The sequence below is a fragment of the Miniopterus natalensis genome, chromosome X (genome assembly GCF_054644295.1).
Source record: "Miniopterus natalensis isolate mMinNat1 chromosome X, mMinNat1.hap1, whole genome shotgun sequence".
NCBI lineage: Eukaryota > Metazoa > Chordata > Mammalia > Chiroptera > Miniopteridae > Miniopterus > Miniopterus natalensis.
The window spans coordinates 23,289,320-23,310,615 of record NC_142103.1 but is presented as its reverse complement, the minus strand read 5'-3'; positions in this window follow the sequence as shown (position 1 = coordinate 23,310,615).

The following is a 21,296-nucleotide window of genomic DNA, read 5'->3' as shown; positions in this document are numbered from 1 at the left end:
TTATAAAGGTGTTTTCCAAATCATGAAGCCTTCACAATCCAAAGGAATAAATAGTTAATAATGGAATCACAGGGAACTGGAAGGAGTTGGTGGGAAAGTGATTTCCCTCCACCCCCACCCCAAGCCTTTCAAATCTCATTCAAGTGACTGCATCCTCTGAAAACTCTTTCTAGTAGGCAACCTACTGCACACATTACAATTGTTGGGAGTTTTTATCCCCTATAACATTGGCTCTGAAACTTGAGCTTTCATCAGAGTTACCTGAAGGGCTTGTTAAAAACAGATTTCTGGGTCCTATCCCCAGAGTATCCAATTCAGATGGTCTGTAGGTGGGGCCTGAGAATTTGCATTTCTAAAGAGTTCCCAGGTCATGAAAATGCTGGTGGTCCCATGACCTTACTGAGAACCATGGCATAGTAGTTAGGAGTACAAGCTCTATAGACCAACTGCCTGGCTTAGAATACTTATTTTAATACTGCTTTCACAACCTTAGATAGTTACTTAACCCTTGTTCTTCAGTTTCCTCATTGATAAAAGTGGAGATTATAATGGGACCTCTGTCATCAGATTGTTGTAAGGTAATAGAACAGTGTCTGGTCTGTAGTATTAAAGTGGATGTTTATTATCATTACCCACAAGCTCATAAGAATTGAGCTGCTATTTTTCTTCTCTACACTTAAAGCAAGCTTCAGACATTTAGAGCAAATGTACTCATGAAATCACTCTTGCCATGTCTGGTCACTGGGCAGGGTTTTCAGCTGCCCTGATTCCCCTCAGATGCTGACTGCCCTTCTGGAGAAATTTGGTTGAGCCAACAACATTCAGTATTCTCTCTATCCCACCCTGCAGAAAGCTTCCAGAATGTTTTCCAGGAGAATGTCCATTATTGTGTCTACAAAGCAGCTTATCAACTCCATAGGCAAAGCCTTAATTGTTGGGAAAGAAAGACAGCTTATTTAACATAGATGTACATGGACTTCCTTATTTAAGGGGAGATGAGTTTACAACAGGATGCAAACATTCAACATATACATACAGGGTTGAGCAAAAGTAGGTTTACACTTACGAGTACGTGAAATACAGAGTTTATCTTGTATTATTATTTATTAATTATTGTATTATTTTCCATATGAACAACTATAAACCTACCTTTTCTTCACCTTGTGTGTATATATATATGCATTAAAGGGCAACCTCTCCCAGATGAAAGGAACATCTCTTCCCTCCAGGAAGTAGAGATAGGCAACTGAGTTTTGTGAACACTGAGTCCTTTCCCTGACCACCAGGGAAGATAAGTCTGTTTTTTGTTGGTATCAATAAAATCAGTATTCACTGCTGGGGACAGTGGCAAGCCAGAGAGTGCACAGCAGTTTTTAAGGGGACAGGCACCACTGAGAGGCAATGCATATTTGCTAACTGTATTTTGGGCCTGTGTTGGTGGATCTTAAAACTTAAAAAAATAAATGCCAAAGCCCAGCTTTTTATAGGAAACCTCCTGATTTTTTATCAAGCAACTGAAATCTTAAAAATTACCATATATGCTAAACAGCATGTCTACAGCACAAATTTGCTGCCATTATGACCTCTGGTTTACTATGAGAGGAAAGACACTAAGGCTTTCAGGGCGAATGGTACATGAGGTTAGCAGCAGGCAGGCAGGAAGAAGAGAGGCTAGGTAGTTGGGGAAAAGAAAGGAGCAGGAGCCCTAAGTATGGTACTCAAATGGGGTGATCACTGCTCTGGGTGAGTGGGCTCCAAAAGAGAAGCACTGTGAGAGGCACCAAATGTATTTAGGAGCTGTGTTGGATCAGAATCCTTGCAGGCTAGCCACCCAATCTTCAGAAGGTGGGAATAAGAACAAGTAGCATTTATTGGACACATACACTGTGTCAGGCATTGTTATGAAAACTTTACATGTATTACTTAATTTAATCATCACAATATCCCTGGGATGTTGATATTGTTACTACCTCCATTTTACTTCATTTCACTTGCACCATAAGCTTGCCCCAGTTGACTTTAAAGAGCAGGAGCTTTGCTCTGTCTAGATGAAATGCCCCACAAGCCAACACAATGCTGTGGGCAGAATCCCCAGTTGGTAGCTACCATGGGTTTCATATAGCAACCCCACCCCAACTCTAAGAAACCTGGGAATCATAGCCTGGTGCCATAGAGAAGCTCCTGAACCTGTTCTTTGGAGACAATAAACTGATCATGTTAGCATGCCAAAATTGAGACAATGGGGAGTATAGTGTTATAATATTATCTCCTGTTGCCTTGGGAAACAATAGCAGATTCCTAAAGGCGTGACCTACAGGACAGGTCAGCTTTTATGGGAGGAAGGGCATTGGGCACTCTATGTCTTAGAAAGTTATTTTGTATAGGACATTGCAGGGATGGATTTGGAGGAACTGGAAAGGAGCATGAAGATACTGGGGACCCAGAGCAGAGAGGAATGAAAGGGAAACCTAGAAGGAAGCAAAGAGCAAGTTTACCTGCTACATGACTTTTCTGAGGGCCAGTCTTGTATGGAAGTCATGAGTCTAGCTGGGAAAGAGCCAAAGAAGGAAATGGGCTTAGGAAATTTAATTAGTCCAGTGTTAGAGTAGGGCTTCTGGTCTCTTTGAACATTTTTCCATTTGGTTGCGTAACTACAGTCACAGAAGTGGGGCAGTGTGGGGGTGGATTGTGAAGCTAGCCTAAGGTCTTGGTTTATCATTATCTAAATATATATTTACCAAAGGCTTACAAAACAGGGCTTTTTAAAGTTCTCAGTGATGTCCTTTCTGGTATTTTCTTAGGGAAATGAGGTTGTTGCTTCATCAGATGATGGGTTATTTATTGATGGAGAAAATTAGCCAGCAGGACCATTTCCCCATATTGCTTAGTAACATTTACACACACTCATAAGTCATATTTATATATCAGTTTAGGACTATTAGTTACTGAATAACAGGAAATTCTGAAAGATTTTCATATGTATATGATATCAAAACTTTTTAGCTATAAAGTTTCATGTCTACTTTATAATGTCAAAGGAGAAGTTGGTAGATTTTCCTCTCAGCTACTGAATAAGAATACTTTGGACTCACCAGTTGGTTGGTCATTTGATAACATTTATTGAGTGCTCCCTGTTGCCATCATTGTGCCTAATAACAATAGCTACCGTTTATTCAGCACTTACCATCTGCAAACATTGGGTAAGTAGATTTTCTTATTAACCCTAATAACCACCCTACTAAGTTACCTCTATTTTACAGATGAGGAAACTAAGACTTAGAGGAGTTAAGTAACTTGCCCAGGGCCAGAGTACAAACCCAAGTCTCTCTTCCTTCAAAACCTGCATCCTAAACTAGTCTCTCTGCCTTCAAAACCTGCATCTTAAACTATAGTAACAACCACCACACTATCAATGACAATGACTGACTTTTTTTTTTGAATACTTAACATGTGCCAAACATAACACTAACTGTTGTATATGCATTATCTCACTTAATCCTCAGAATGATTTTGTGAATTCAGCACTATTATTGTTATTATTAATCCTATTTTACATATGACAGAAATAAGGTTTCAAATGGTAATCTGCCCAGAGTCACACAGCTGGTAAGTGAAAGAACTGTGATTCAAAATAGGGCTATCTGACACCAGAGACCAACTCAAAGGTCACCTCCTTCAGGAAGCTTTACTTCAACTTTCTAAAATGTTTCAGGTGTCCATGTACCATGTTCACATAGCACCTTGATTCTTCTATCATAACATACTATTGACATTAGTAATATCATTTTTGAGTATTTTGTGCAAACACTGTAATACATTTATCTTCAGTTCTCAAAATGGTATGTGAAAAAGGCATTATCAAATGCCTTATTATCTGAGAAACAGGTTCATAAAAGTTAAGTAACTTGCCCAACATCACATAGCTAGTAGGGATGGAGCTGGAATTCAAATCCAAGTCTATTGGTCTTCATTGAGTCAAAGCCCACACTTTCCCCACCAAACAATGCTGCCTTCCTTCATTTTGTATTGCAATTATGTTTACGTACTTAAATGATCCAATAAACCAGGGTCAGTACACTTTTTAGGTAAAGGGCCAGACCATAAATATTTGAGGCTTTGTGTGTCATACAATCTCTGCTATAGCTATTCAGCTCTGCTGGTTGTATCATGAAAGCTGTATAGACAATACATAAACCAATGACTGTGGCTGTGTTCCAATAAATCTTTATGTATATTCAAGTTTTAATTTCATATAATTTTCATGTGCCATGATATATATATATATGTATGTATGTATGTATGTATATACATTCATCTTTTCATTGCATTTTCAAATATTTAAAAATGTAACAACCATTCTTTGCTCACAGGCCATAAAGAAACAGGCAGCAGGCCAGGCTTGGCTAATGGCTCCTCGAGGGTAGAGGTTAAGTCTTCTTCATCACTTTCTTCAGGATTTCATCCTCTGCTCATAGTTGAGGCCCAGTAAAAATGTGCAGAGAGGCATTGTAAAATTATGTTTGTTGAGAAGCAAACTTCAGCTAGACCATACACCCTAGGGGCAGTATGCTTTGGTTCAAATCCCAGCTTTGTCACTTTGTAACTGTGTGATGTTAGGCACGTCACTGTGAACTTACTCTGTTTTCTCATCAAAAATTGATGTAATAATAGTACCTCCGACTAAAGTTATTGTGAGAACTTCATAGGTTAATAAAACACAGCAGTCCCTGGCATTTTAATAATAATTATTATTATTATTATGGAAATGAAACAAGACAATCCCATTCCTGTCTTCAGAACTTGCAGCCTTACTGGTCAGCTAACCAAATACAGTAGAAAGTAAGTATGAAAACCTTTGTGAACCAACATGTAGACAACAATAGTAGACGTGGATGCAAAATCTTCTGTCTGAAACTTTCCCATCTCTTGTTTCTGACCTGGGCTTTTTGGTGACTGTGAATAATCTCTAGAAGTGTTCTAACTGAAGTCCACAACAGATGTGGTTCATTTGTCCTGCACAGTGGTTTGTTGCTTGTTTTTGTTTTTTAATTTAATATATTTAGGCACAAGTTGCACACTCCACCTCCCTGTAGGCACCACTGTCCTTTACTGTTTTAAACTCAACTTCTCTGCTTAGCTCCTGAAGGCCTTTGAGTTTAAAACCTCTGCCATAGCCCAGCCGTCATGGCTCAGCAGTTGAGCATCAACTTATGATCCAGGAGATTGCGGTTCAATTCCCGGTCAGGGCACATGACCTGGTTTCGGGCTCAATTCTCAGTGTGTGTGTGTGGGGGGGGGTGTCTGCAGGAGGCAACCAATCAATGACACCTTCTCCCTCTCCTTTCCTCTCTCTGAAATCAATAAAGATATGTTTTTTTAAAAAAACAACCTCTGCCCTAGTTCCTCCACCCAGAGCCTTCATCATGGACCAGCTGCCCTGGAGGCATTCTTGATTCTTCTATCTACAAGCATCAGCCTGAAGATATGCCCACCCCTGGCACTGGCCTCCTGTTTCATTCTCATTTCTTGCTAATTCCTAAGCTCATGCACTCTGCCTAGGCTGAACTTCATTCAGTTCCTCAAACAAATCATGCTCTCTCTCACCTCCCATTATTAGCTCTTGTTGTTCCCTCTACTCGGAACATACTTAGCCCAACTTCACCAGGTTAATTCTTCCTCATCCTTCAGGTCTTCAGCGTAGATGTAACTTCATCCAAGAACCTTTTCCTGGCACATTAAGTAAACATTAAAAGCTCCTCCTTTGAACCCTCATAGTGCCCTACATGTCGAGACAGATACTGGCTAGTTTCGCACTAACCCCATTTCCTTACTGGGCAAAGAGGAAGATTACATTCTGCAACTTCTCTTGCCATTGGATTCTAGTCTTTTCAAATATGGCTATAAATCATGCTATGTGATACTCCATGGGCTATCTTCACTTACTGGCCTACAGAATACAGAGGATCCATTGGCAGACTGAGGAAGTCTATGGGATGGTGAAACCATATAACAGAATCACTGCTTTAAGGATAGCTGCCCATAAGAGCTGCTTGACCTGCTTTTGCCTGTGACATTAACAGCAAAACTTTTATTGTGTTGAACCACTGAGATGTGAAAATTGTTACAGCAGCTAGAATTAATTACCTGGGCTAATGTATCTTTCTTATGTCATAGTACCTAATAACCCTGATTACATGAAATTCAATTTATTCATTCATTCATTTATTTATTTATTGGAACACAGCCACTCCAATTTGTTTATGAATTGTCTATTGCTAATATCATGCAACAAAGACTGTATGGCTAGGAAACAAGATGGCGGTGTAGGTAACAGCTGCACCCGCCGCCTCCCACAACCACATCAAAATTACAACTAAAATACAGAAACACCATCACTCAGAACCTCCTGAAATCTGGCTGAACAGAAGCCCCACAACCAGGGAACTGAAGAAGCACCAAGACAGGTAGGAGGGGTGCAGATGCAGGCGGATTGGAACTGAATTCTGGAGACATGTCTGGGGGTGCACACCTGGTGCTACATCTCCATGGGGGAGTGTTTCCGGAGGAGGGAGGTGGGAGGGGTCCCAGCCCCACATTGGGCTCCCAACCCTGGGCTCCAGGGCCAGGAAGAGAAGTCCCCAGAACTTCAGGCTGTGAAACCAGCGGGGACTGTCTCTGAGGGTCGCAGAGGCTGCAGGAGCCCCAGCAGCTCCTCTTAAAGGGCCGGGGCTCGGACTCACACTCAGACGCACTCCCTCTGAGCCCCAGCACTGGGCAGCAGCTTGAAAGGAGCCCGGGACACTTGGGGAGGACCTAACCTGCCTGAAATTGGGGTGAGAGGGGGAGGGCTGGCTTTCTCCCAGGCAGAAGAGCTGGCAGAGGTCATTGCTCCTTTGGTGAGTCCTCCCCGCACACAGCCGGCAGGCAGAAGCCATATTTGAATCGCCAGCACCTGACTCGCAACTTTGGCCCTGCCCTGTGATTCCCAGAGGCCTCGCCCCTCCCTACCTGCAGCTCATCCAGGCCATTTCCAGGGGCTTTTCTGTGCAAGTGGCCTCTCGAGCCTTATGCTTAAGACTTTCCTAAAATCTCTCAAACAAGCAGCAGCATGCCCCATATGGCTTGATAAGTGGCCCCAGGCCTGGCACTAGTGGCAGCCTGCACTGGCTCATAGCTTGGCCTCTCCTGGACAACGCCAAGCACAACACAAGTAGCAGCCAACTACGGTTTGCTGGGTAGCTCATGCTGGGTGGCCCTGGGCAAGGCACTGGTAGAGGTTGACTTTGCACCTCCTGGGAGGCCCCAGAGACAGTGCACCTGGTGGTCAGACTCGACCACACTGGATTACAACCCTACCACATCCACGAGTGACACACTCAAGGGGCACACTTGGTGAACACCAAAGCTCCACTGAAGTAAATCCTGCTCCACAGGGGTGTCTCCAGCACAGCAGCTCTTTGGCTATAGTTGCAGCTGGTCCTCACAGCTGATTGGCCTGGGGGTCAGTTCCTCCCAGGGACGCCAACAGCAACCAAGGCTCAACTGCAACAGGACAGTGCACACAGCCCACATAGGGGAGCACCTGGAAGGCCCAGCTCAGATGACTGGGGAGGCTGAGCCACTAGACCCTATAGGACACTTACTACATAAAGCCACTCTACAAATTCCAGGAGACATAGCAGCTCTACCTATACATAGAAACAAACACCTGGAAGCAGCCAAAATGTGGAGGCAAAGAAACATGTCACAAAGGAAAGAACAGAAGAAATCTCTAGAAGACGAACTAAATGAAATAGATCCAAGCAAGCTAACAGATACAGAGTTCACAATTTTGTTTATAAGGATGTTTAAGCAGACTATTAGGGAAATAACTGAGAAAATCGATAACATAATAAAGTACCAATTTGAAATGAAGGCTACAGGAACTGAAATGAAGAATAGTTTACATGGAATCAACAGTAGAGTAGAGGACGCTGAGAATCAAATCAGCAATTTGGAACACGAGGAAACAAAAAACACCCAACCAGAAGAGCAGAAAGAAAAAAGAATCCAGAAATATGAAGATAGTCTAAGGAGCCTCTGGGACAACTTCAAGAGGCCCAACATTCGTATTATTGGGGTGACAGAAGCGGAAGAAAGAGACCAAGAAATTGAAAACCTATTTGAAAAAATAATGACAGAAAACTTCCCCTACCTGAGGAAAGAAATAGACTTACAAGTCCAGGAAGCACAGAGGGTCCCAAACAAGAGGAACCCAAAGAGGCCCACAGCAAGACACATCATAATTAAAACGCCAAAGGTTAAAGACAAAGAGAGAATCTTAAAAGCAGCAAGAGAAAAGCAGTTAGTTACCTACACGGGAGCACCCATACGACTGTCAGCTGATTTCTCAACAGAAACCTTGCAGGCCAGAAGGGAGTGGCAAGAAATATTCAAAGTGATGAAAAACATGGAACTACGACCAAGATTGCTCTACCCAGCAAAGCTATCGTTTAGAATTGAAGGTCAGATAAAGAGCTTCACAGGTAAGAAAAAGCTAAAGGAGTTCATCACCACCAGACCAGCACTACAGGAAAAGTTGAAGGGTCTTCTTTAAGAAGCTAATGAACAAAAGAATCTGACAAACTAAATAGATCCAGAGACATTGACGCATGCAACAGATTATCATATTTCAGAGGAAAGAGGGAAAGGAGGTGGAGGGTGGGAAGGGATTATCCAAAGAAGTTATATGCATATATGCATAACCCATGGACACAGTCAATAATGGAGTGAAGGCCTGGGGAGCGGGTGGGAGCAAAGTGGAGGGGGTCAATTGGGGGGGGAAATGGGACACCTGTAATACTCTCAACAATAAAGATAAAGAAAAAAAATTTGCAAAAAAAAAAAAAATGAAGGGCAAAATGCAACTTGATCTTTCACATTCTGTCCTTTGATCATTTCCCAATAACTATGCTTGAGTAGTTCAGTTGAGAGTTTTCCTAATGTGTACTTTTAATTGTTCAAGGAAAGGTAATTAAAAATGAGTGATTTGATTAAGAAAAAAAGACTGTATAGCTATAAAAGCCTAAAATATGTACCATTTGGCACTTTAAAGAAAAAGCATGCTAACCCTTGGGCTAATAGATAAAGGATCTTCTTAAAATGTACAAGTTGTCTGAGAAAAGTAGCAGAGTGGCCATTTTCTATTTGCCATCAACACGAAAACTTGGATTTGATTATTTGATCTGTTTCAGTCACCCATAAGTGGCCTAAAAAATAGGTTATAAATCAAGAGAAGTTTTATTAGAAGATAATAAGACAGGTCTAAAGCAAGTGTCCCTTATCTTCTTCAGGGCAAGACCTACGTTAAGTTGACCCAAAATTTGAAGTGATTAGTGGGGGCCAGGGATAGTGGACAGTGGTACTAATGGAAGAGCATGGTAAATGGACAGTGAGAAAGAGGAGGTCTGTCCATGTGCAGTGGAAGAGATGGAAAAGAGTATCTTCTCACTAACAACTCCTCCTCGTTGTCTGACACCAAACATGCTTGGGAGCCACAGAGAAGGCATCCTGGCAGAGAGTAGAGTGGGTCAGACTTCCCACTCATGATTTCCACTGTGATGAACTTTGGTAATGCTTGACAACACTTGGGCTAGTGAAGCTGGACAGAGAGTTGTTCATAGGAGCACCAAGCATCAGGAAAGCCCCAAGTCCCTGGAAGATAGGGCAAGGGAAAGGATTGAAAGCCAACAGCACTTTCTTTATGATTTTGCTCTTTGCTCTCCTTCATACACATCCTCAAGATTTAGGCTTATAATCATCAAGACCTGAAGTCCTCTGTGAACCCCCCACCCCAGAAACTCAATGTTTAATGTTTGTGATTAGGACAAAGGTCTTCTGTCCTCTCTCAGCTCCTTTCTTACACCAAAGGGATGCCATGCCCCTGGGCCTCTAGGGTTTTCTCAGGCAAGTTAAATCCATCTACAGCTTAAGCTAAGTATGCCTACCACTCAGACAATTGTCCCACATGCACACAAACTGACATAACTCCCTTTCCTTGCCCCACAAAGCAAATTATTCCTGCTTCTCAGCATGAGTCACCACACAGTAAGAGCTACCACAAGGTCAGTAGTCCCAACTTGCTGTTTATTTTTTTAAAGGGTGGGGAAACAGGAGGGAGGGAAAGAGAGCGAGCAGAAGTGAGGAGTGAAACAAAATGAGAAAACCACAAACCAAAGGGATGACTCTGGTCTTCTACTTCCTACTGGCATGGAGAGGCCTTTGATGTGTTAGGCAGCCTTTTCCTTGCTACTCTGTTTCATTTCCCTTGCTTTTCATATTCTATTTATTCTCTTGGTGATTAAGAAGCTTATTTTCTGCAATGGTGTAAGGCCCCAAGGAAACCCCCAGTCACTGCAAAGTAGATTTAGAAAAAGAGTTCTATGAACATTCTCACAGATCCTAAATAGGTGGAATCTAATACACAAAGTTAAAGATACTGTTGGAACAGTGAACATGACTTTGAAATTCAATGGCAATATAGATAGCTCATATAATAGGGTTTTTTGGAGTCCTCATACTCTTGGAGGATAGTATACAAATTTTAAGTTTAGGAGAAAGGATTTGTGGTAAGAGACAGTGAAAGAGGAAGTGATTCACAAATGAAAATTTTCAGCTGGTCAGAACATTCTGTCTGATGCATTTGACCACTGATATAGTAAGAAGAAGGTTATTCTTTCCATCTTCAAAAAGAAAAGCTGCTTGGGGTGACAATCATGTTTCCACTGAAACAAAGTTCACCATCAGAAACCTTCTGATGTTGACTCCTGGACAAAATTGCAGCCATGTGTGCACAGAATCACATTGTAGATTTAAGCTCTAAGGAAGGACCTTTACTTTACCAGCACAATCCAGAAGCTGTACTAAGTATTCAATGATATGTCAGGTTTGGAACATAACCAGTCTACTTGCAAAGAAACAATAATAATTAAAACACAGTCACTCTAGAATGAAAAATGGATGATTGTTTCATAGTCACACAGTTGCAATATGATAGATTGAAGTGGGACAGCCATAAGCTGGGTGGACAGAAAAATGCTATAAAGATGTGCCAAGGCAGGATTTTAAAACATAGGCTGCAGTTGCTGGGGGAAACTGCAACAGATGGAATATTAAATACACCACAATTAGGACTAGGGCTGCTGCTCTTTCTAAGGAAGTACCAGGGGACAAAGAGCTTCAAGTTAAAACTATAGACTGAAGGACAAACATATATGGAGTGTGCATGATACCAATGGTCAATGGGCATAGTTCTGCATATACAACTATATAGGAGTATACTAGGCAGCCCTAGAGTCCAAACAGTGATTACCATAAAGAGCATCAATGGTTAACATATTAAATTACCTACAATTAAATTAAAATGCTCACTGACTACCAACTATAGACCATGCTAACTTCAACATAGGAAATTGAAAACAGAGAGAAATGTAACAAACCAGCTATGATTTTCATCTTTTCAAGAAAGATTTGTGATCACCTTCAAAGAGAAAAGGAAGTAAGAAAAAAATGAGAATTAAGAATGTGAAGCAAGGTTCTTTTAAAACGAAGATTTAAAAAGTAAGTAATGTTATATTTTGATTTATACCCACCTACAACTTCCTGCAAGAATTTTTACAGGGTTATTGAGATAAATATCTGACCAGTTGCCCTCTCTGGTCTTATGGACTAGAGGTTCTTAACCTGAAGCTTTAAAGGACCTATGAACCCCTTGAGATTACATGCAGAACTCTGCATGTTTATGTGTATATTTACAAGCATATGCACATTTTCTCATATGTAGGAATTGTTCCCCTCTTTTTATATTAGCTGGATAATCTTTTTTTTAAAGGTTCTTCTTCTTCTTTTTTTAAAATATACCTTTATTGATTTCAGAGAGAGGAAGGGAGAGGGAGAGAGAGAGATAGAAACATCAATGATGAGAGTCATTGATCGGCTGCTTCCTGCATGCCCCCTTCTGAGGATCGAGCCTGCAACCTGGGCATGTGCCCTGACTGGGAATCGAACCATGATCTCCTGGATCCTACGTCAATGCTCAACTGCGGAGCCATGCCCAGCTGGGCTTTGCTGGATAATCTTGACACCAGTTGGTATTTTTCCCTTTGATCATGACATATTTACCATCAGTGTAACTAAGATATACATTTGTAACCAGAATAGTGCCCATGGGAAAGCCAAAAACAGATGTAGACTTAATTGTTAATGCATTCAGCTGATATTTGGATCCCATGGCTCAGTAAGAATAATTTGTCTCACTATATGGTTCCATATCCTATCTAACTGAGGAAGAAAGAACATAAACCTCCACCTAAAAATCAACTATTATATGCCAGGCACTACTATTCATTTACTGATGTAACAGATATTTACTGACTGCCTACTATGTTTACATACATTATTTTCTTTCTTAAGCCCCACACAATAAGTATTATTTCCCATATTTTATGGATAAAGAAGTGAAAGTTCAGAGAGGTTAATTAATTGCTCAAGATCAAACAGGAAATGTTAGAGTGGGGATTTGAACCCTGGTCTTGTCAGACTCAAAGCATGAGTTGCTATCTTTTTTTGTTGTTAATCCTCACCCAAAGATATTTTTTCCTTTGATTTTAAAAAATATAATCTATTATTTATTCATTTGAATCATGATCCAAATAAGGTTCACCCTTGTTATAAGACTCTTTTTTTAAAAAAAATTTATGATTTTTTAAAGAGAGTGGAAGGAAGGGAAGCTTAAAAAGGCAAAATGGCTCCCTCTATGTCATAAGTAATAAGGTGGTGGAAGTACTCAGGGCTTCTGTTTTCTGGGTAAGACCATCTGAGGAGCCATTACCCACGACTTGTATCTGGGGTTCTGCCAAGCACTCTGTCACTGCTCAGATTCCCTTCTCCAGAAGAGTCATGCACCTATACTCCTGTTTCCCCAAAACTGATGCTATTAGATTACAGGCTTCCCTAGATGAAGTGAGAAATGGCTTCTCCAACCTGTCAGCTGCCTTACTGAATTCTCCAAGGCAGATTTTCCTAACTGGGCAAATTCAAAAGAGTCAGCTATTGTTGACACTATTCTTTGACTTCACATGTTGGCCCACCACCAGATTGTGATGGAAGAGTCTGTTTTTTGGCTAGCCGTTTCAGATTTTTAATTGATTAATCTCTCCCTTTTAGTGGCCCTGTGGAAACCTTAGATAGTATTTGATATCTGTTTCTTAAATTAAGGGTGCTTTTAGTTCAAGTCACTCCTCCTCACACCATATCTGTTAAAGGATATAGGCCTTGATGATCAAAGCTCATATGAGTATCATTAGAACCCAGGAGATCATGCAGAAGAAAAAAAGGATAGTGCTCCAGGCCCTCCTTGAGAACATAGAAGTTTTATACTGCTTCAGAGATCAGACAGAGCTGTTAGTCCCAACTACCAGAGGTTAATGGTGAAAGACTTGACATGGCAACCACATACTCTTAGTATCAGAGCCACATTGGCCACACTCACACACTTCTACTGTACCCATGGCAACAGTGGGCGCACTGAGACTCTTCTGTCTCTTACATTTGATGGCAGTCCTGATTTGCCCAATGCTAGTTCTCTGTTTGTGCAGTTCCCTGGAGTATTCTGTTTCAGTTCTCCAAACAAGACTCTAGGAGAATGTAGAAAGAACCCTTGCTTTTCCACTTCTGAATATGCAGTGGGAGTTGTTGAGAGATACCTACTTATACTTTGCTCAGTATCCTGTACCTCCAAAAGAATGACCTTGGACTACAAGAGGATTATATATCACATGGCAAATAACCAAGAAGGCAGGAGTTAGACATTTCATGGGCTGAGAAACCACTGCACCCTTAAGAATATTGACCAGTTACAATGCCATTACCATCAAGATAAAATATACCCTGTTTACTGTACCATATACTTTTTAACTCTAAGATCTCTCAGAATCACCACAACATTGCTTCCTTGGAAGCCTGACATTCTAAGTATACCCCCTATTAATGAAAACCTTGAAAAAGGCAGGGTCATTTATTTATATAAAATCTACTTTACCAGAAATTTGCACTATGAATGTGGTCACTGCTTTTGTTTTTCTAATATTAATAAACTGCAATCTCCACTACCCCAGACCCCATGATTATGATCATTGCCCAGAGTAGCTGGTTGACAAATCAATATACACATCATTTGACCAGGCCCTCACTTTTAAAATTAGGTGTTGGAACAATTTTATAGAAAAATGTAACCCTTGGGGTGGTGAACACACAATACAATATAGAGACGATGTATTATAGAATTGTACACCTGAAACCTATATAATTTAATTAACCAATGTCACCCCCAATAAATCCAATTTAAAAAGAGAATGAACGATGGAACCCAAGTCTCTCATTTTTGAGATGAGAAACCCAATCTTCCAACCATTACTTCTCCAGAGCTGTGTTTGCTGCAGAAATTGGGGAGGAGATTTAGGTATGATATCTTGGATGCTCTGGAGATCTTTCTTCAGCATCTCTGACTGAAGTCTAGACTTAGTGGTAAATGGAGTGTTGACTTTCACCTTTTGGCTACCTGAAGATTCCAATGGTTGGTAAACAGAATCAAGTTCCATTGTCTAGACTCCATTCTTCAAGTCATTGTGTGTCTTCTGGGTACAAGGCATACTGTTTTCTTTTTTATTTTATTTTTTTATTGTTGAGAGTATTACAGATGTCCCCCATTTCCCCCCCTTACCCCCTTTCACCCATCTCCCCCTCCACCCCAGGCTCCCTTCTGCCCATTGTCTGTGTCCATGGGCTGTTCATATATGTTTATAAGTTCTTTGGTTAATCTCTTCCCACTCTCCTTCCTCCCCTCCCTCTGAGAACTGTCAGTCTGTTCCATGCTTCCATGTCTGTGATCCTATCTTGTTCATCAATCTATTCCGTTCCTTAGATTCCACATATTAGTAAGATCATGTGGTACTTGTCTTTCTCTGACTGGCTTATTTTGCTTAGCATAATACTCTCCAGATCCATCCATACTGTCACAAAGGGTAAGAAATCCTTCTTTTTCATAGCTGCATAGTATTCCATGGTGTAAATGTCCCATAACTTTTTATCCATTCATCTACTGATGGGCACTTGGGCTGTTTCCAGATCTTAGCTATTGTAAATAGTGCTTCTGTGTACATAGGAGTGCATATATTATTTCTGATTGGTGTTCCAGGATTCTTAGGATATAGTCCTAGAAGTGGGATCCCTGGGTCAAATGGTAGTTCCATTTTTAATTTTTTGAGGAAACTCCATACTGTTTTCCATAGTGGCTGCACCAGTCTGCATTCCCACCAGCAGTGTACTAGGGTTCCCTTTACTCCACATCGTTGTCTTCTGAATATAGTTATGCAAACTTTTTTTTTTCATTTTTTCTCTTTCTCTACTTGCTGTTTCTCACTAACAGCCCAGAGTAGATAAACAGGATGATTTCTGCTATGTGTAGGAAAAATCCATCTCAACTTTTTACTCACCACATGACTTAGATAATATTTCATGGAAATAATCCAGGGCTTGTGTAAGAGGTGGTACTGGATCTGGTTCATAGAAGGCTTTAGCAGATTTGTATAATGAGTGAAACAAGATTTTTTAGTCTGCAAATCCACAATTTTCCAAACCCAGATGTATGAGAGTATTTTTATCTATGGTTCTGATAACACTATATTGTTGGAAAAATATAAACACCCATTGAATGGAAGGATAGTAAATTTCTCCTTCGATTGCATATCTGAACACTGAGTGTATGTAGTAATTTTTAATTATGAGTCCAACATTGATGGGTTCTTGCCAAAGACTCTGCAGATGATTCACTAGAAAATATGAATCTTAAAGTTGCAATTCACATACTTTACTCAGTTGGCAGGCAGAAATTAGGACTGAAATCAAACAGTTCAGGAATTCTGAGTATAACAGAGACTGCAAGTGTCCTTCAAGTAGATGAACCTAGTGGAAAAGGAAAGTACCCATTTTATCTCATCCTACTATTTTGCCAAGAAAAGTACCTCTTTGGAAAACTAGGGGAAAGGTCAAATTACTTCTGGGTAACGTTCTTTAGGAGTTCATTCTTTGGCCATGCCCTTTGCTTTCGCAAGCTCATTGTGCAATCACATAATTCAGAAGAAGCAGCTGTTGGAGAAATGTCATCGGATCTCACTTAAGTGTGCATGTGCAAGTTCCACTTAGTGTATCTGACCCAAGTTCCAGGAAGGAAAGATGCATTTAGTCAATGAAATTCTATTAATTTGTAAGCTTTGAGGTTCAGCGGGAAAAGTGAGTCATACAACTGTATGGACTAGATGTTGCTCCAGCCCTTTCTGCACTGCCAGTTTTGTTCTCACTTTTTTGTGTCTCCTTGGTATAAGGACTGGGGAGCAGACAGAAAGAGATGTCCTTGAAAAATGTGCTCCATGCGTATATATAAAGCATCCCACTTTCCCGTTACTCTCTCCACTCTCTCTTATGCCCATCCTCACCTCTAAGCTTAACCCAGACAATTATTTAGGGAATAAAAGCATGAGTCACTTTGAAAAGCAGTCCTTCAGGGTATCCTAATGTCTGTGGCTCAGACTAGTTGGGTCATTATCCTCAGAACCATGGCTGATTTTGCTTTAATTTGGTCTTCTGATTCATATCTTTCACAGTAGCAATTAATACTCATGACCCAAGGTAAAGAAGCTCAGGTCCATGGTGTTGTCTGGGCATAAAGGATGTGAAGGGATTGTTCATGTTCATTATCCATCATGGTCCAGAAAGCAGTCTCTTCTCTTTGTAAAACAACTAAAATCTGTGCTAGGATATTTTTTTTTTATTGGCATACACACTCCTTCCAGTGAACTGTGGATCAATATACCCCTCCACACAGGCCCTTTTACACTGAGTGTGTTTATCCAAATTGAATGTGTCAAATAAACATGGAAAGGAGTCTTGGAGCCCGAAGAAGGTGAGGGGTTCTCATGAAAGGGTCTCATGGAACAAGGGGTAGAGAGGACTCAAAATAAGGGGAGGGTGCCATATCTAAGCAGTCAATCTCAGTTTAGTTACTAATTGCAATGTATTTGTGACAACATAGATTTTTTTTTTTTAATCTCCTACTGGTGAAGCCTCCAGCTTCCTTCTTTGTTCTTCCCTCACTCCATACTCACCCCATTCCCACAAGCCACTCCCTTAGTCTGTGCTGCTGGGTGGGGATTCCCAGAGTTCAGGGGTCAGGGCAATCACCCCATTAGCCATACCCTCAGGACAGTTTGGGTCACTGCCCTTTCAGAAAGGCATACCTAATGGTGGGGTGGGGGTAGAGGAAGAGCTAGAGAAGACTGTAGAAAAAGATTAAGGGCACAGGAAGGGGAGGGGCTACCATATGGCAGAAAGGAGGCATGATTAAAAAGATTAGCTGCCCTTCAGTCAGAAAGGCTGGAACTGGAGAGATGCATTAGAAAACTATAAAATCATACACAAAGAGCCTCATGGTGTGAACAATGAATTCCAAAAGAGAAAAAAAGGAAGAGTTCCCTTTAAGTGTTTGAAGTGAGTTTAAGCCAAATCAAAGGAAGTCTGATTTTACACAGTGTGGAGGGAATTTAGAGAATCCCTTACCATGAAAAATGGCACAAGCTGGCAATATAAATCACATCCCTCCAAAAGCATAGGAAGATTCAGTATTAACAAACCCACAATGAATTATTAAAGGAAGGGGAGTAATATCCAAGAGGCCAATCTCAGGCCTCCCAAAACTTTTGGAGCCCCTGTGAAAGATACAATCCCTGAACCAAAGAAAGAGGCTGGCTCAGTCTTTTCTATTCTTAGGATTTTGTGCAATGCAGTGAAGATCTTGTTTGTATTCTCAACATCTTTGGTTTCTAGATTTTTCACCCAGTGATGAATCAACTTACTGAAAATGATATCTTCTAGAAGTCTTCTAAAGTGTTTCCAAATTGAATTTCTACAATCGACCATGTCATAAATAACTCTGAATTTGGAGCCATAAATAAAAATCACACAAACAACCTGGCCCAGGTTGTAAACCTTATTAATCTAGCTCCAAATGAAATTAGGCTCACACACCTAAGAATCCAAAAAAAAGTGGAAACCTATAACACAGTTCACTTTTGCTAAAGTAAAGAGAAGAACTGGGGCAATTACCTGGCTCTTTGGAAAACCCCACATGCAAATTTGAGCAAGGCAACTCATAAGATGAGCTGCTCTCCTCAGGAAATTGTCACTTCTACAGGTAATAGGGTGGTAAGTAAAAAATGGAAAGACAGGAGGAATTTATTCTTACCTTCTCTCTCTCTCTTTCATTCTCTCTCTCCCCCCCTCTCTCACATGCACACACACACACAAACATACACAATGCCTAGCATGTGGTAATAATGAGAGCAGATATTCAGTGAGGAACTAACTACTTACAGGCTACTGAATTCTACCTTGTCATGGGTAATCCCAACAATATGTCCACCAGTCAATCAGATGGCACTCAAGCTTCAGAATGGCCCCAGGCAAATGCAGGATGTTTATGAGGCCCTTTTACAGTTGACTGCACTGTAACAACTTTTAGCTGTAACAGAAGAATTTGAATATTTTCCTGGGGGTGGCTTTTAGAGTGAATTGAAGTACCTGCCAAAGGAGACATTAAAAATGGATGGATGGTTTTCGGTGATTTGAAGGAATTGGCAGGAGGCCTGTTGAAAGTACAACCTTATTTTGATCTTAAGATTTATTGCCAAAGGCAATGTCATTACCTTTCTAAGGGCAAAACCAGTTGGTTTCAGTGACTAAGGCCAAGAAATCTGTTAGAATCAATGCCTGAATATTGTTGCTGAGAAAATAGAATTTTTACTAAGAATTCCAAGATGTCAATAGGTTTCTGAGTAATGTATAAATCACAGAAGAAAAATTAACTCTTTTCAGACCAAGTGTTACCACTCCAGTGAAATAATAAGGTCAATAAGCCGTTAAACCTTTGTTCTTTTCAAGCGGCTTTAAATAGTGCATTTAAAGACCTAATACTGTATCAGCAACACTCTCTCTATAGCCCTCAAGAAATGAATAGAAAGGAACCTCCAGATTTGGATCAAAGCTATTAAGGAGCTGCTTCCTTGTGACCTAGGTAATTTCTCTCTCCAGGAGGGGACCCTTGCTTTTCATGAATGCCCCCCAGGACTTCTTTTTTTAAATGTTTTTATTGCTTTCAGAGAGAGGAAGGAAGACCAAGAGAGATAGAAACATCAATGATGAGAGTCACTGATTGGTTGCCTCCTGCTTGCCCCCTACTGGGGATTGAGCCCATAACTTGGGCATGTGCCCTGACTAGGAATCGAACTTTGACTGCTCATTGCATAGGTTGATACTCAACCACTGAGCTATGCTGGCTGAGCTCCCCAGGACTTCTTGAAGCCAGCTTTCTTCCCAGCAACTTGCCTTACCAGGAGCTCAAAGTACACCAAAAAATGCATTTTTTTAAAAATATATATCTTTATTGATTTCAGAGAGAGGAAAGGAGAGGGAGAGAGAGAGATAGAAACATCAATGATGAGAGAGCCATTGATCGAGCCCGCAACCCGGGCATGTGCCCTGACCGGGAATCGAACCCTGATCGCCTGGATCCTAGGTCGATGCTCAACCTCTGAGTCACGCCTGGCAGGGCAAAAAATGCATTTCTGTTAACTTCATGTCTGTTCCTGACATCACGTTCATCCTCATCAATAATATAGATCCTTAAATTTAAAAAAAAAAATTTGGTATATATATTAGTTGTACAAAAATAGATACACATATAAAAGCATAAAGAAGAAAATTCTAAGTAGCTATATATTCGCCATTTCCAGATTACTGCCAAGTACCACACAGTGGTTTTAAATTTTCCAAAATTACTTCTTTCCCCTGTGAAGTAGCAAGCATCCTAATGCCATCTTTATCTGATCTATAACATTGTAGTAATTTCTGGTGATTGAAAGAAGCCCATTCTGATTCTTAAGGCTTAATTCTATTTGTTTTGCAACTTTACTCTTCTATTTCATTCAAAGCTGTCCTCGTCCTCATTCCCTCTCTGTGCACCTTGCACTGACCCTTTTGTGGTACTTACCCTTCTGGTTTGGAGATCAGAAAAAGAAATAGAGAAAACTGTTCACCAGTGGGGAGGGTAACCCCACCGGTGAACAGTTTTCTATCTCCCCTCAGTAAACTTGCATTTGGGGTTCTGCAGAGGAGCTCTGTGCTGAGGAACACCCCCCCACCCCCACCCTGCACTGATGTACCCTGCACCTTCCAGCTGGGGGCCTATCTCTGCCTTCCTTTGTGCATGTGTGTGTGTGTGTGTGTGTGTCCATGTGTGTGTTGAGGGGCCTGGAAAACCTGTAGCTCCCAGTCTCCTCCAAAGCCATAGCTTCCATACATCTGAGAAATTCAAGCAGAAGGTGTTTGTTCCCTCTTCACCTGGCAGTCCCATTACCTCCAGGACGCTAAATATCTTCACCCCTTTCCAGTGTCACTAGGCCTGGTCTGCAAAGCAGGATTTGTGGCCAAGCACATGTCTAATCCTGTGGTTCTTTGAGGCCTCCTTCCAGTGCCGTACTAGAGCCAGCTCATCCCATCTTACAAAAATGTATTGTTAAATTTTCAGAAAATGTGTTAGCCAGTTGATATCACACTGGTAGCTGGAAATTGACCATGATGATAGTGTTTACATGATGAAATACCTCCAGTGGGTTTTTAAACATTTACCAGTGTACCATTGCTGCCTTTCCACCAAGGAGAAGGTGGGTGGGGATGAGGATAGTCTCTCATCGTCATTACAGTTCCCCAAAACAACCTCAATTTTTCTTTTGATCCAAATCTAGGTTAGTAGCTGGGGTGGAGGTGATGATAGGGCCAGTTCAGCTGAAATGGGACCCCGATTAATTTGCTGTGTGGGAGGTGGCTGGCTTCAACAACTGGGGCTAATTAGATTGACTTTAATGGCTGCCTGCCATTTTATTGTATCAATATACCATGATTTTTGTAATCAATTTCATTTTAGACATTTAGATTACTTCCAATTTTTCACTATATTAAACAATGGTATAAAGAACACACTTGTACATAAATCTTTGTGTTTGATGAAGTAAGCCCTCAATAAATGTTAATTATGATGATGATGATGATAATGATGTTTTCTAAGTGGGGTTACCAGGCTCAGCTCAGAGCAACTGTGATGCTATATAGCCCTCTCCTTCTTTTTTTCTATCAACACCCTTAATTCTGGC